Source organism: Bos indicus, chromosome 11 (assembly GCF_029378745.1).
Source record: "Bos indicus isolate NIAB-ARS_2022 breed Sahiwal x Tharparkar chromosome 11, NIAB-ARS_B.indTharparkar_mat_pri_1.0, whole genome shotgun sequence".
NCBI classification, from domain to species: Eukaryota; Metazoa; Chordata; class Mammalia; order Artiodactyla; family Bovidae; genus Bos; species Bos indicus.
The window spans coordinates 34,906,013-34,923,767 of NC_091770.1; positions in this window are offsets into that span (position 1 = coordinate 34,906,013).

The window sequence follows — 17,755 nt, forward strand, 5'->3', positions numbered from 1 at the left end:
AGGCCAGCCACGCTGTGGAGCACAGTCTTTTCTTCAGCTGAACAAGCATCTCAGCAAATCCAGAGTGAGTCCAGGCTTGGGACAAGACCAGTGTTATCTTCTTTTTGGCAGTTCTTGGTCCACTCTGAGGAGCAGGAGATACTCTTAAGTCACTGTGTCTGTCATTTGTTGGGAAGCAATTATAGTGATAGTAGCAACAGCAACAGTGGTAGTAGTAGAAATAGCAGTCGTGGGGTTGGGACAGGAGCAATGCCATCCTTCCATTTCCATGGAACATTAGATGATACTGCAGGTCTTTCTTCCCAACTCACACTCAGTTCCTAGGGAAACAAAATAGTCTTCTCTGAATGGAGACTTCAGAAAAAAGGAGCTGAGCAGGTATGACTGGGAAACATATGGGCTCTCTTTTTCAGAGCCAGCCTAGTCAGGAAATGAATACAGTCTGGTTCCCTCTCTGCTGTGTGGGAGAAGACTGCCCTTTTTGGGGAGCCTTCGGTTGGTTGTTCAGAGTTCCAAAAGGGAATAAAAATAATTCAGGAACAAAATATCACCACACTTTCTTAGCTGTGACTCTAAAGGCATGTTTTCCAATCAGTTTATCAGTAATATTTAGATATCCATCTGAACCTGTGTGTGTATGCTTACTCACTCCGTCTTGTCCAACTCCTTGCAACACGATGGACTATACCTCACCAGGCTTCTGTGTCCGTGGGGGTGCTCCAGGCAAGAATACTGGAGTGGGTTGCCCTACCCTCCTCCAGGGGATCTTTCCAACCCAGGGATCAAACCCAGGGCCCCCACATTGCAGGCATATCCTTTACCATCTGATCCTGTACTTACCTTTTAATCTATTCTGGCCTAAGACAAGAAACAAGGATATTATTTATGGGCATTGATAAACTTACCAGTGACAGCATCCACAAATAATATTCATAGGCCATTCACTATGTTCTGGATACAAAATATTCATCTTAATGGCTAATCAATCACTCAGACTCTGGGAACACAAAAGCTGGGTTCAAATCTCATATATCACATGTTCGATAATTTGGAAATATTATATAAACTCTTTGATCCTCACTTTTCTCATCTAAATTGTAGGAGTTAAACCAGCTCTCACTTTATAGGATTATCATGAAAATTCAGTGGAATGTGTTATAAGATTAGAAAACAGTTCAGCACATAATACATGCCTAATGATAATTAACTAGCATTCTTTACTACAATCCAGTAAGGTAGGTATTTAATTTGTGTTGATGTTATAGATGCAGGAACTGAGACTAAGAAAAGTTAAATATGTTTCTCAGGAAGTGCTCACAGTTGGCAAATGGAAGACATGGGATTTGAGGCCAGATCTAGCTAACTGCTGTGCTTTGTTTCCAACCTCTGCATTTTGTTCCCAGAGGGGTATTTATTAAGACAGAACTCTACGAATTAAAAGAAATGGGAAGAGAAAAATAAGATCCCTTCCTCTATCTTATTTTTTTCATAAAATTTTCCATGAATGTCCACTGGTTCACATTGTAGAAATCTTTTTTGCATAATCTTTAATAAACATTGTCCTTTCTGGGGAAAAAAAAAACCAAAACTTATCCTTTCTTAGTATCTGTGTATAATCAAATATCCACAAACACGTTTTAAGAATTGCTCATTTTAAGACTGCTGTTAAAGTTATATCTAAACTGATATTCAGATACTTGTAAAAAGTTTCCATTCTTAAAACAAAATAAACTGGAACACTGTTTCCAGTTTAATGGTATGTTCTAAGGCCAAAAATAGTTTTAAATGAAGGGAAATGGCATAGGATTATAGAAAATAGTCTTACCACAGAGGTAATTCTCCTACTACATACCCACTATGTCCAGTCCTAATTCACAATGAATGGATTGGTCTAATTTACTTTCTTTCAAACTACTGAACTATAGAGGCAAGAAAGAGAATTCTTGAAGATTGAAAGAAAGGCAGCAATTTTGTCATCTAGCAGTCAGAAAAAGAATCTAGGTGAGGTCAAAAGAAAACATAGGTCTACCTGAATGTGAAGATGAAGGACCGCAGGGAACCATGTGTAGACAATAAGGTCAACTCAATTTAAAAAGTAGAGCTAATTCACCAGCAGCCCAGCTGTCTGATCTAGTTGCTTGACACATCTCTGAGGAAACCTTAACAAATTGCACATAAATTGCTTTATATACCAGTGGTTTTTTGTTTTTGTTTTGCCAGTTTATATACCTGTACATGTGAGAAACTTCACTTATCCTATGACATTTTTGATGGTTTCCACACAGTCCTCTCCAAGACACAGAAGAACAGGGAGAGTTGCTTAGCTAAGGAAGAGTTTGACAGAAAGCAGCAGCTCTCCTAACTCCTAAAGCCAGTCTTCACTCACATGAAGGCTTGAGCCTCTGACTCTGAAGCTGAAAGTAAGAGGTTGTCACCAAAATTAGACAGGTGGCTTGTCCAAGCTTATTAAATATGTCTGTTTCTGACAGTAATTGTTTCTATTATTTATCCTTACCTGAATGATAAGGACTTCTTAATTAGTGCCTGAGAAAGTAAATGAGGATTTAATTGACAGAAACTGTGTGCATGCTTTTGCTATAATGAAGTCAGTCATGTAATGAAGCATAAGCCAGTTTATTACTCTAGCCAAACACAGACTACTAAATTGCTACAACAGACTACAATAGGCACTCTCTGAATTTCATCCCTCATCATTATAAACAATGTGGCAGGGCATACACTATATGAAATGTCCTTGATGCAGTCTTAATTTCAGCTTGTACATTCTTTTAGTACAGTTTTCTACAAGGATAACACTGAAAAACCTCAATGAATAAGGTGAGGTTGACATTCCTGCTTCTAAAAGGCCTGTGGTTCAAACTTGAGGAAATACAGCAGGTAAGCCAAATCATTCTGCAAAGTTTTGAAAGACTAAGCCATCTTTATGAGGAAAGCAAGCAAGGGAAAATTTAACAAGGCCAAAAAAGAAGCCATAGGAGAAAGAGAAATATTTAAAGAAAAGACTAACTTTGAGGTGTGTGTTTTTTGTTTTTTGTTTTTCTGTTCTATGGGCTTTCCCTCCTCTGACAGAATTCTCTACTCTCAACCCTCTTAACAGAAGGCAGATTATCTCTGGTAGATTCTTGGAAGCTCTGGTTTTATAGCCCTCTGCCCTCTAAGACTTACAATAGACATAACAAACATAAATATTTGTCTTTATCTTCATGATTTACTCCTAAGGCTCAGTGGGTGTCTGCTCTTGGGCACACCAGCATATGTTTCTAGCTCCCTGTTCCATCTACTAATTGTAATAACCTTGAATGTTTATCCTATTCTCTCATCTATCTCATAACACAAAATGCCATTTTAAATTCTATTATTTTCATGAATAGTTTCTCATTGATGGGACAGTATGACTTCTATCCAAATTTATTATTGACTCTTTACCATGAATTCAGTTTACAATTCTGTTGTACCACCACATATACAGGGCATGTATTAGCTGAGCCCATAAAAGGCCTATTAAAATAAAGGCATAGGTTGATTATGTGATAAGTGTTCAAAACCCTGAAGGTAAGTGATCCACAACTTGTCTGCTTTTCAGTGAGCTGATATTTCTCTCATTCTAAGTGTTGCTAATGTGAACCAACCAGCTCATCCTAAAGGAGATCAGTCCTGGGTGTTCATTGGAAGGACTGATGTTGAGGCTGCAACTCCAGTACTTTGGCTACCTGATACGAATAGCTGACTCATTTGAAAAGACCCTGATGCTGGGAAAGGTTTAGGGCAGGAGGAGAAGGGGACGACAGAAGATGAGATGGTTGGATGGCATCACTGACTCAATGGACATGAGTTTGAGTGAACTCTGGGAGTTGGTGATGGACAGGGAGGCCTGGCGTGCTGCGGTTCATGGGGTTGCAAAGAGTTGGACACGACTGAGCAACTGAACTGAACTGAATGTGAAGAACAAAATATTGAATGCAATTGAAACTAAAAATATACAGATGCTTTTCCTAATATGATAGTTTTCAGAATTTTAGTTCCAGAGGGCACTTTAAAAATTGCTTACTGTTGACAGATCAGTCTTCTCTTTTTTTAATATGAAGAATCTTCATTTCAGTTCAGTCACTCATTCACATCAAGCTCTCTGTGACCCCATGGAGTGCAGCACGCCAGGCTTCCCTGTCCATCACCAACTCCCAGAGTTTATTCAAACTCATGTCCATAAGTCACTGATGCCATCCAACCACCTCATCCTCTGTCATCCCCTTCTCCACCTGCTATCAGTCTTTGCAAGCATCAGGGTCTTTTCAAATGAGTCAGTTCTTCGCATCAGGTGCCGAAAGTATTGGAGTTTCAGCTTCAGCATCAGTCCTTCCAATGAATATTCAGGACTGATTTCCTTTAGTATTGACTGGTTGGATCTCCTTGCTGTCCAAGGTACTCTCAAGAGTCTTCTCCAACACCACAGTTCAAAAGCATCAGTTCTGTGGTGCTCAGCTTTATTTGTAGTTCAACTCCCACATCCATACATGACTGCTGGAAAAACCATAGCTTTGACTAGATGGGCCTTTTCAGCAAAGTAATGTCTCTGGTTTTTAATATACTACCTAGGTTGGTCATAGCTTCTCTTCCAAGGAACAAACGTCTTTTAATTTCATGGCTGCAGTCACCATCTGCAGTGATTTTGGTGCCCCAGAAAATATTGTCTGTCACTGTTTCCATTGTTTCCCCATCTATTTCCCATGAAGTGATGGGACCAGATGCCGTGATCTTAGTTTTTTGAAGGTTGAGTTTTAAGTTGTTTTTTTTCACATTCCTCTTTCACTTTCATCAAGAGGCTCTTCAGTTCCTCTTTGCTTTCTAGGGTGGTGTCATCTACATATCTGAGGTTATTGAATTTTCTCCCAGCAATCTAGATTCTAGCTTGAGCTTCATCCAGTCTGGCATTTTGCATGATGTACTCTGCTTATAAGTTAAATAAGCATGGAGACAATATACAGCCTTGACATACTCCTTTCCCAATTTGGAACCAGTCTGTTGTTTCATGTCCAGTTCTAACTGTTACTTCTTGACCTGCATACAGATTTCTCAGGAGGCAGGTCAGGTGGTCTGGTATTCCCATCTCTTTAAGAATTTTCCACAGTTTGTTGTAATCTACACAGTAAAGGCTTTGGTGTAATCAATAAAGCAGTAGTACTCTTGCCTGGAAAATCCCATGGACAGAGGAGCCTGATAGGCTGCAGTCCATGGGGTCACGAAGAGTCAGACACGACTGAGTGACTTCACTTTGACTTTTCACTTTCATGCATTGGAGAAGGAAATGGCAACCCACTCCAGTATTCTTGCCTAGAGAATCCCAGGGATGGGGGAGCTTGGTGGGCTGCCGTCTATGGGGTTGCACAGAGTCGGACACGACTGAAGCGACTTATCAGCAGCAGCAGCAGATGTTTTTCTGGAACTCTCTTATTTTTTCTATGATCGAATAGATATTGGTAATTTGATCTTTGGTTCCTTTGCCTTTTCTAAATCTAGTTTGAACATCTGAAAGTTCACGGTTCATGAACTGTTGAAGCTTGGCTTGCAGAATTTTGAGCATTACTTTGCTAGTGTGTGAGATGAGTAAAGTCATGCAGTAGTTTGAGCATTCTTTGGCATTGCCTTTCTTTGGGATTTGAATGAAAGATGACATTTTCCAGGCCAGTGGCTACTGCTAAGTTTGCCATATTTGCTGGCATATTGAGTGCAGCACTTTCACAGCATCATCTTTTAGGATTTGAAATAGCTCAACTGGAATTCCGTCACCTCCACTAACTTTGTTCATAGTAATGCTTCCTAAGGCCCACTTGGCTTTGCATTCCAGGATGTCTATCTCTTGGTGAATGAATACACCATCATGGGTATCTGATTCATGAAGATCTTTTGTGTATTCTTGCCACCTCTTAATATCATCTGCTTCTGTTAGGACCATTTCTGTCCTTTATTGTGCCCATGTTTGCATGAAATGTTCCCTTGATATCTCTAAGTTTCTTGAAGATATCTCTAGTCTTTCCCATTCTATTGTTTTCCTCTATTTCTTTGCATTGATCACTGAGGGAGGTTTTCTTATCACTAAGAAACTAAAAATATCCAGATGCTTTTCCTAATATGATAGTTTTCAGAATTTTAGATCCAGAGGGCACCCTACAAATTGCTTACTCTTGTTAGTGTAGTCTTCTCATTTTTTAATATGAAGAATCTAAAAATCAGATATTTAGTGACTTGATCAAGATTGCAAATTGTTAGTTAAGGTCCAGAATTAGTACCTCAACCTTCTTAATCTTTATAGCTAATATAGAACTCTGTCTTCCAATAATAATATTTCTCTCATAGTAAAAGTTGTAATATGGGAGAAATATTATATCTGACCCAATATATATCTAGCCCAATATTCAACTTGGGCTTCCCAGGTGGCACTAGTGGTAAAGCACCCACTTGCTGATACAGAAGATGTAACAGACATGGGTTCAATCCCTAGGCCTGGAAGATCCCCTGGGGGAGGGCATGGCAACCCACTCCAGTATTCTTGCCAGGAGAATCCCTCAGATAGAGGAGCCTCTCAGATTACAGGCCATGGGGTCGCAAAGAGTTGGACACGACTAAGTGACTTAACACTCACCCACATATTTCTGACTTAGAGATTTAAAATTATTCTGAGAAATAAAACAAGTTGGTGATAATCACATATTTCAGATGCAAACAACATTTTTGGTTTATATTGCTCTGGTATTTTCCTTATATAAATGTATACATGTTACATGTTTAAAGCTCAGTGTTGTGTCCAGTTGAGTCTTTCTTCTTGATTGTATGATGTGGATTGTCTTGACTATGACACAGTTGAATGCAAGAGAAAGACTCTGGCTTATTTTGATGAACCTAAACTTATATCACAGAAATACTATTTAAGAATATTCTAATAATATTAAACCTTGTGCCTCTTTCTTATATGGAAACCCAAATTAATATGAGCAGGAATGGGAAGCCTTGACCTTCATGTGTTGTTCCTTCTCACATTGGGCTTGAAAAACAACTGACTGACTCTAGGGCCCTGGGACCTCGATTTAAGTCATTACCAAAGAGGGGTGTCTCCAGCTGGTAAGTGTTGGTGATGCTTTCAGTTCCCGTTCTGGCCCTGTTTATAAAAGTTTCACTCTTTCGCTATTCCTGCTTTGCATGTAAAGGTGATGCTAAAACTGAGCTTGGTTTGTAACTACAGACAGCTTTCTGTTGTCAAGGATAATGTGTCAGTGTCTCCTGCAAGGTGTGTAACAGTTACAGGACAAAAATGTAAAGCAGATTTTTGTGAAAGCAAATTATTCTTAGGTCAAAACTGGAAAGTTCCATAATCTTATCTTACTTTGCCATGACATTCCAATAGGATGAATAAAACAATGCAATATTTCATGCCCACTTCTGTCTGATCTTGAAAAGTTGTGGCCCTAAAATGGATCATGGGACAAGTTTTTAAATAATACTATTGATTCATTGTATCTTAAACCAATTGCTTTTAATGGATGGAATCTGCTTTCCATTGGACTATTTAGAATGTTTACAGAAACTAAGAAAAAGTTATTTTAAACAGTAGTGAATTCTTGCTTTCTTGCTCCCATGTCTAGCTGTTACTTTAACATCTTTCCCATGACTTACCAATACCTGATAAGTAAGTAAGCAAGCAAGTAAGTAAGTGTTAGTCGCTCAGTAGTGCCCAACACTTTATGACCCCATGGACTCCAGCCTACCAGGCTCCTCTCTCCATGAGATTTTCCAGGCAAGGATTCTAGAGCGGGTTGCCATTTCCTCCTCCAGGGGATCTTTTCAACCCAGGGATCAAACCTGGGTCTCCTCCACTGCAGGCAGATTCTTTACTGACTGAGCTACAAGGGAAGCCCAATATCTGATAAATATTGTTAAATCCAAATGTAATTAAAAGGGAAGCAAGATTACAAATCTAGGCTACCAAATTAATGCATGTTCATGGGCATTAATCAAATTAAAACTAATGACACTGATAATATTGAGAGAGTCAATTCCTAGGCAGTTAAGAAGTCAGGGGTCCCTGAGAAGGAGAGAGAGGGTCTGGGGTTCTCAAGGTGGAGATAGGGGTCTGGAATTCTCAAGGAGGAGGAAAGGACGAATTTTTTTTTTTTCCCCTCTACATTCCTTAGTGTTAGTCACATAAAACTTTTGTTTTTTCCCTTGAAGCCCAGAACTGATGATTACACATCAAACAACTCAGTTTAAACTCTATACAACAATGTATCCTGCTTGATGACATGTTTCTCCTTCTTGAGAACTTTCTGACTAATCCTGTCATCTTAAAATAATTATTATGGGAGTGGGTCTGGTAAGACCTTTCTGCTGTCAGTTCTAATTTTGTTAATTTAAGATATATGTTGTGAGAGTGTGTCTGGTAAAAGTATATAAGGCCTTGATAAGACTAATGAGTGGGGCACTCTCCATTCGCCTTCTGAGATCTATGTCAGAAGATTTCTCTGTCCCTTTTCATACTTTAATAAAATTTTGCTACACAAATGCTCTTGAGTGATCAAGCCTGGTCACTGGCCCTGAAGCTAAATCTTCTTTGGAGATCATGAATCCGACATCATTCATATGTAAAAATTAAAATCAATTAACAACTCTGTTAGAAATGTGTATTCTATAGATTTGAGTTCAGTTTAGTTCAGTCGCTTAGTCATGTCCAACTCTGTGACCCCATGGACTGCAGCATGTCAGGCTTCCCTGTTCATCACCAACTCCCAGGGCTTGCTCATATTCATGTCCTTCGAGTCGGTGATGCCATCCAACCATCTCATCCTCTGTTGTCTCCTTCTCCTCCTGCCTTCATTCTTTCCCAGCATCAGAATCTTTTCCAGTGAGTCAGTTCTTCGCACCAGGTGCCCAAAGTATTGTAGCTTCAACTTCAGTGTCAGTCCTTCCAATGAATATTCAGGACTGATTTCCTTTAGGAGGGAAGAAGAACTGTGTAACCAAGTAACCAATCAACCAGTTTAGGTCAGTAAAAGAGTATCAATATCTCAGGATCATAGCATATATTTTCATATAGTACTTAGATTAGGAGCTCAGAGGAAACTAAGGGCTTCCCTGATGGCTTAGATGGTAAAGAATCTGCCTGCAATATAAGAGACCTGGATTTGATCCCTGGGCTTGGAAGATCCCCTGGAGGAGGGCATGGCAACCCACTCCAGTATTCTTGCCTGGAGAATCCCCATGGACTGAGAAGCCTGGCAGGCTATAGTCTACAGGGTCAGAAAGAGTCAGACACAACTGAGCGACTAAGCACACAAGGCAGAGAAGTGTGTTCTGTAAAGGTTCTTCTGGGTCCCTCATCCTATGTACTTCTACTCTGACTTTCTCCTGGAAAAATAAACACTTTGCTAACTTTACTCAAACCTACCACTAGGCCAGAGAGGAAAGCTGCCTCTCAGATGAAGAAACTAGTCCCTGAGAAGAGTTTAGAATATAAAGTTCCAATTTCTCCACATCCTTGCCAACAATCATTATCTGTTATTTGACCATAGTTATTCTAGCAAGCATGATTACCAGTAACTTATTTTTTATCTTTTTAAAAAATTCCAAAAATAACCAGAATTTTTAATATTAAAAACATGTTATTAGAAACAAGTGGGTTTTATTGATGTTTTGAGTCAATTGCTTTTTAATAGATTGCTCTCTTTAGATTCAATATGTTTAGATGGCTTTGATGGTATGAAGAAATATGGAGAATTAATTGGGATTCAAAAATCTATGGTGTATATTTTAAAGTCTTCTCAGGGACTAGTTTCTTTATTCAACCATAAAAAAGTATAAAGTCTTGATATGTGCTATAACATGAATGAATTTTTAAAACACTTTGCTAAGTAAAAGAATTCACTTACAAAAAGAACTGCTGCTGCTAAGTTGCTTCAGTCGTGTCCGACTCTGTGCGACCCCAGAGACGGAAGCCCACCAGGATCCCCGTCCCTGGGATTCTCCAGGCAAGAACACTGGAGCGGGTTGCCATTTCCTTCTCCAGTGCATGAAAGTGAAAAGTGAAAGGGAATTCGCTCAGTCATGTCCAACTCTTAGCGACCCCATGGGCTACAGCCTACCAGGCTCCTCCATCCATGGGATTTTCCAGGCAAGAGTACTGGAGTGGGGTGCCATTGCCTTCTCCATCAAAAAGAACGCATATTATATGAATCAATTTACAGTAAGTCCCCTACATACTCACCCTCAAGTTGGGAACTTTTAAAGATATGAACATGCATTCATGTTTGCAATCACATTAAGTTAGTCCACATGTCTGGTGTATATTGTCACATGGGTGCATCTTCTGCAAGAGGTCATGCTTTTCTGTATGGTGCTATATAGATTACAGTCGTACAGTACCTTCATTTTAACCCCAGGCTGCCCAGAAGCAAGTGGAAAAGCAGTAGCAATGTAGCTGGTACTGCTAGGAAGCATCAAGGGATAACAGTAGAAGAAAAATGAAAATAATTGAGAGCATGGAGCAGAGGAAAAGATGGTAGATGTCTCTCATTCTTATAATGTGAATCGTTTAACCCTTAGTATGATCCTAAAGAACAAGGATAAGATTATGGAGCACGTGGACTCAGTTGTGCCAATGATATTGACAATATGGTCAAAGAAGCATGGAAAAGTGATGGAGAGGATGGAAAAACTTCAGCGTGTGGATGCCGCATCAACATCAGTGTTGAGACCCACTCAGTTTAAGGCTGACTCAAGAGAAAATTAAAAGCCTTTATGAAGACTTGAGGAAGAAACACTGCAAGGAATCAGAGGGCACATCTTTTAATACCAGCCATGACTGGATTCATCAGTTCAAAACTACAGTCAACCTTCACAGTGTTAAATGACAAGGCAGAAAGTATAGATACAATAGCTGTCTGGGAATTTCCTGAAACATTTCAATAAATTATTGATGAAGGAGCATATTTACACAAGCAGGTTTTTAATGTGGGGAGACAGGACTGAACTGGAAGAGGATGCCAGACCGAAGTTACATCAATAAGGAGGACAAGTTGATGCCAGGCTATAAAGCAGCAAAGAATAGACTAACTCTGTTGTTTGGCGGCAGTGCTTCTAGCTATATGAACCTGAAACCTCCCAGTGTCAAAGCAGAGCATCTGCACTGAATACTAAGTTGCTCATCCAACCTAGAGATCAGGGAGTTATAGAGGCTTTCAAGAAATATTATTTACATCACACTTTTTGTCAGGCCAGTAAAGATGAGTGATGAATCAGAAACAACCTTGTAAGAATTTTGGAAGGACTATAACACCTGTGCTGTGCTGTGCTAAGTCATTTCAGTCATATCTGATGGTTCGTGACCCTATGGACTATACCCCACCAGGCTCCTCTGTCCATGGGATTCTCCATGCAAGAATACTGGAATGGGTTGCCGTGCCCTCTTCCAGGGGATCTTCCTGGCCCAGGGATCGAACCAGTGTCTTTGCACTATGTGAGGTTGGGCCATCACCATGAAAAAAGCCAGAACTTTTGCCTGCAGTTTGTTCACAATTTTGGGGGATTTGAGAAGGTGGATGAGGAATCCAAAGAGGTCTTCAGCAACTTAGTGACCCTCAGTGAGAAGCTAAAGCTAAACCTGCAAGAGGACAACTGCATTGAACTTCTTGCTGTGTGCCACATGAGAAGCTTACTAGTAAAGACTTGATGGAATTGGAGGCCCAGAGAAAGAACAAAGAGGGACAAGAGGAAGAAATAACTGAAGAACTGAATGAGATTCATAACACAGGAAATGATAAGGGAATTTTCCTTACTTGGTCAGGCGCCCTTAGTTTTTGAGACACAGAGGATGAGATGGTTATACAGCATCACCAACTCAGTGCACATGAATTTGAGCAAACTCCAGGAGATATTGGAGGACAGAGGAGCCTGGCGTGCTGTAGTCCAGGGAGCTGCAAAGAATCGGACACAATTTAGCGACTGAACAACAACAATATAACATGAAGGCTTCAGCAGTCATTCAGAATGCAATCCAGTGCTACCATATCATCTGTGATGGAAAAAAAGAGCTGCTCTCCAGACATCACTGGAGCATTTTCTCAAGAGGTTAGATACAATTGAATCCAGCAGGTAACCAGAATCTGTACCATCAACATCAGACATGAGTGAAATTGCAGCTTGCCCTCTGTCTCCCATTGCTGACAATTCTTCTGCTCTACCATCTCCCACCTCCTCCCTGCCTCCAGTAACTCTTCTTGCCTGTTCACTAGATGCCAGCCCCTGTGTGCCAGCTGTTGCACCGCACTACTATAATTTTCAAGGTACTATACTGTAAGGTTTTAAAAGTTTTCTTTATTTTGTGTGTTTTTTATGTATTATTTGTTTGGTAAGTATTATAAACCTATCACAGTACAGTACTATAAATCTGATTGTGTAAGTTGGGTACTTAAGCTAACTTTGTTGGACTTAACGAATAAATTGGGCTTAAGGAACATGCTCTTGGAATGGAACTCGTTCATATGTAGCAGACTTACTATATATGAAATATCCAGAATAGGACATTCTATAAAGACAGATGATAGATTAGTGGTTGCCTAGGCCTTAGAGGTGGAAAAGGAAATGGCAACCCACTCCAGTGTTCTTGCCTGGAGAATCCCAGGGATGGGGGAGCCTGGTGGGCTGCCGTCTATGGGGTCGCACGGACTGAGACACAACTGAAGCGACTTGCAGCAGCAGCAGGCCTTAGAGGAGAAAAGGAAGTGACTGATGATGGGTATAGGGTTTCTTTTGAGCCCTGAAATTGAACTCTGAATATATGAAAAAACCACTAAACTGCACATTTTTAAGTGGATGAATTCTGTGGTATTTTTCAAATTATATCTCACAGAGCTATTTTTAAAAAAGTATTTGATGTTATTAAAGTAAATGCCTATTTCTTCCACATGTTTTAACTTAATGACAAAACAAACTCAGAGGTCATTAATTACATTACTGAAACCTAAGACTTATTTAATTAACAGTTATATTCTCTTCATATTATCGCTAGTTAATGCCATAACACCTATGATTAAAAATCAAAATAATTTCATAAATCACCTCAACTGTCCCAGAAACTAAGATATTTAGAAGACAGGTTAGAGAAGAAACTGAAAGATCATATGGGTAATTTGGTATAATTCCAGTAACTAGATCTCTTTTATCATAGGGAATTAACATGACTTTTTCAGGGGAGAACTTTACTATGGATTTTTGGTTCCAGGCTAACTTCAGAATCTGATACTATATACATCTGATAAGATTTTAACATCCTCTCCCCCACCACCACGAAGTTCTTAAGAAAGACACCAAGACGGTGAATAGAATTTTTTTTTAAAATATATCTGGCTAATTTGTTTTATCATAACCTTTAGACCATATCCAAGGCTACAAATATGAAACTAATTATGAGTGCTATTTGTGAACAGATAGCCAAGTTTCCATTCAGGAATAAAAGTGATCAACATATCTACAGTTTATTGCCTGCTGCTGTTGCTGCTGAGTCGCTTCTGTTCGACCCCATAGACAGCAGCCCACCAGGCTCCCCCATCCCTGGGATTCTCCAGGCAAAAACACTGGAGTGGGTTGCCATTTCCTTCTCCAATGCATGAAAGTGAAAAGTGAAAGTGAAGTCGCCCAGTTGTGTCCGACTCTTCTCGACCCCATGGACTGCAGCCCATCAGGCTCCTCCGTCCATGGGATTCTCCAGGCAAGAGTACTGGAGTGGGGTGCCATTGCCTTCTCCGACAGTTTATTGCCAATCTACTTTAAATAACTAGAATATTAGACTTCATTAGAATTTCTACAGGAAAATGGTCACCACCATCCTTGCAGAAAATATAGGGCTATAGGTCGGAATAACAAAACAACAATTATATTGCAGATTGTTTTCTGAATATTTCAAGTTCATAAATACCCTTGCTCAGCATGAATCTGAAAGTTAGAAACAGACGAAATATGTTTTTCTATTGGATTGAATAAAATAAATACATGGAATTGTTGAGAATTGGTAAGTTTTACGCTCAAAAAAACTGAAAGATGCAAAAATGAAGCCACAGAATTTGAATATCAATTTCTGCCTGTATGACCTTGGACAAAGTATTTAATCTTTACCAATTCTTCACCTGCAAAACTGGATTACTAGTATTATTTACCTTAAAAGCACCTGATAAAATCCCAAGTAAAACTAGTCAACATTAAAACCTCTATAGCAGTCACTAAAATGAGCAAAGCCTCCATTCAAGGTATACTAACAGTATTGAGAACAGTGTTTGCTTTTCTCTTCATACCAACAGCAGAGGTCTGACATACAGCTAGGGTAATACAGATGCTCTTATTAGTGTGAGATTAGCATGAAGAGGCAAGGCTTGCAATATTCATAAAGATATTGGACAAAGGGTAGATGAACCTTCATCAGAGTTTCAAAAAGATGACATGTCAAAGAGTTCCTTTAATCTTTCAAGAGATTTAAATTCTACTCAATCCTTTGAATGCCATTTTGAATGGCAGCTGAGTTATAAGAGGAGAATCTGTGGTTAGAGAGCACAAACCTTGATAAAAGTTAATTTCAAGTCAAGATTAGTATTAAATAGAACAACTCAAAGTAACAAGTGCCTCATACTTGTGTACATTTTTATTAAATAAGTGTCAATATCTTCATTATAGAAGGAAGGCTTTAGAAAAAAAATTTAGTGGTCAACAGTGAAAGGAAAAATATGAAACAAATTAAAAGGAACAAATCATTTCCCTTTTCATAAAATTTTCAAGCATATTTTTGCTGAGCAAGATATCAAGTGATATTTGATAAATATAGAAGCCCTTGAATCATCATTGAAATGAAATGCCAGATTATATCATAGAGTTATATATTTAGAAGAAAATGTAGATATATATTATTTGATATACAGGTAGAATTTTTTTAAATAGGAAAACAAAAGGAAAAATAGTTTATAAAACAAAAATTATACTATGCAGGGCATACCTCATTTTATTGTGCTTCACAGATTCTTTTTTTCAAAATTAAGGTTTGTGGGAAACCTGAATCAAACAATTGTATCAGAGACATCTTTCCCACAGCATTTGTTCATTTTGTATCTCTGTGTCACATTTTGCTGATTCTTGCAATATTTCAAAGGCTTTCATTATTATTGAATATTATACTTGTCATGCTGGCAATCTGTCATTAGTGAACTTTGATGATACTCATGACTTGCTGAAGACTCAGATGATGGCTACATTTTTAAGAAATAAAGTATTTTTAAATTAAATTATGTACATTTTTAAAACATAATGCTATTGCATACTTAATAGGCTATAGTATAGTGTACACATAACTTCTATATGCATTAGGGAAACAAAAATTTGTGTGACTTGCTTTATTGCATTTGTTTGGAACTGAACCCACAGTATTTCCAAGTATGCCTCTATTAACTTATATAATTTAAAAAATACCACATAAAAATTAATACCAGCACCAGTATGCAGAAAGTTATTTCCAACATATATCACAGAAAATGGGCTAGTATTGCAAATGCATTAAACTTTTGTGAATCAATTAAAATTATAAAAATAGAGGAAAAAGTCATAGAAATAAAATACAAATGGTTGATACATAAAACATTTAAACTGATCAATAACAAAGTTTTGAAATTAAATCTCTGTAATTAGCAAAGATATATTTTTAAATAAAACATGTATAATTGAAAACGGTGTAAGAAAATACTCATGGGCTAAATTTTTTAACAGTTTTATAGGACTATAATTCACATTTCATACAATTCACCCATTTTAAAAGCATACAATTTAATAGTTTTTAGTATATTCGGAGATTGGAGAAGGAAATGGCAACCCACTCCAGTGTTCTTTCCTGGAGAATCCCATGGATGGAGAAGCCTGGTGGGCTGCAGTCCATGGGGTCGCACAGAGTTGGACACGACTGAAGCAACTTAGTAGTAGTAGTAGTATATTCGGAGATATGTGTAATCATCTTCATAGTCACTTTTAGAACATTTTCATCATGTCTAGTACCTTTTAGTTATACCCATGTATCTGGTGTTCCCAACCCCAAAACTTACTCACTAATTTACTTGTGGTCTTTATAAATTTCCCTATTCCAGACTTGTGAACGATTGGAATCATGCAGTGTACAGTCTTTTGTAATTGACTTCTTTCACTTAGAATAAAGTTTTCAAAGTTTACCTATCTGATCTGTAGCATGTATTAGTAGTTCATTTCTTTATATGCCAGTTAATATTCCACTGTATGATTTTACTGCATTTTCTTTACACATTCATCTGTTGTTAAATGTTTTTGATGAATTGTCTCCCTTAATTCTGTAAATAATCTGAAGAGATTTAACCATTTCAATAATAGGAAAATTGAGGTAACTTATTACATCATATTGGGTTAGTAAATGGAACTTTCATTGCACACTGTCCGTTTTATAGAGCCTGCATACTTTCTATTCTCCATCACCTAAGCATGTTTTTCATAGATGGACCAGTAATTCTACATTCAGGAAGTATTCAGAAAGTGATAATCAGATACTTATAGAAATATTAATATATACTGATTACTTCTTGCATCATTTATCAAAGTGAAAATTTGAGCATAACTTACTGTGTAATAACTGTAGACTTTTTAAATTATGGTGTATCAGTATCATGGAATATTATGCAGTTATACAAAATAAATGAAGCTTAAAAAAAATAACTAATGGTCTAAAAAACCAAAGAGACCATAGTCTTATTCTTGGCCACACCTTGCAGTATGTGGGATCTTAGTTCCCTGACCAGGGATTGAACCCATGCACCCTGCAGTGGAAGCATGGAGTCTTAACCACTGGACTGTCATGGAAGTCTTGTGACAATAGTCTTAAGTGTAAGGAATGGTAGCGATATACTATCTATAGTTATGTTCAGCAGACATCAGTATTTACATGTTCATCACTTATAAAGTACATGTAATAATAATACCAACTTTCTGGGGATGTTGCAAAGATTCAATGTGTTAATATACACAATGTGTTTAGAGCTGTATATATATATACATTTATGAGTCCCTTGGACTGCAAGGAGATCCAACCAGTCCATTCTGAAGGAGATCAGCCCTGGGATTTCTTTGGAAGCAATGACGCTAAAGCTGAAACTCCAGTACTTTGACCACCTCATGCGAGGAGTTGACTCATTGGAAAAGACTCTGATGCTGGGAGGGATTGAAGGCAGGAGGAGAAGGGGACGACAGAGGATGAGATGGCTGGATGGCATCACTGAGTCGATGGACGTGAGTCTGAGTGAACTCTGGGAGTTGGTGATGGACAGGGAGGCCTGGCGTGCTGCGATTCATGGAGTCTCAAAGAGTCGGACATGACTGAGCGACTGAACTGAACTGAACTGACTGAAATGTTAGACACACACTCACACACACACACATACACACACAGAAATACCAAAGGATAAATAATATATACATATAAGAATTCTGAGTGGAAATTGTGGGTGATCCTGAGTTTTTAAATATTTTTTGTTTTATTCCATCTATTCTGTAAGAATCCCCAAAAGGTTTAAGTATGTGGAAATAAATATCTTAAAACAATGAAGCAAAGAGAAACATTTTGTTCAACTTTTTGTTTCCATAAGATTTAGGGGCAGTTTGAGTCCAAGTAACCACTTAGGTTCATCCTGGAACATGAAGC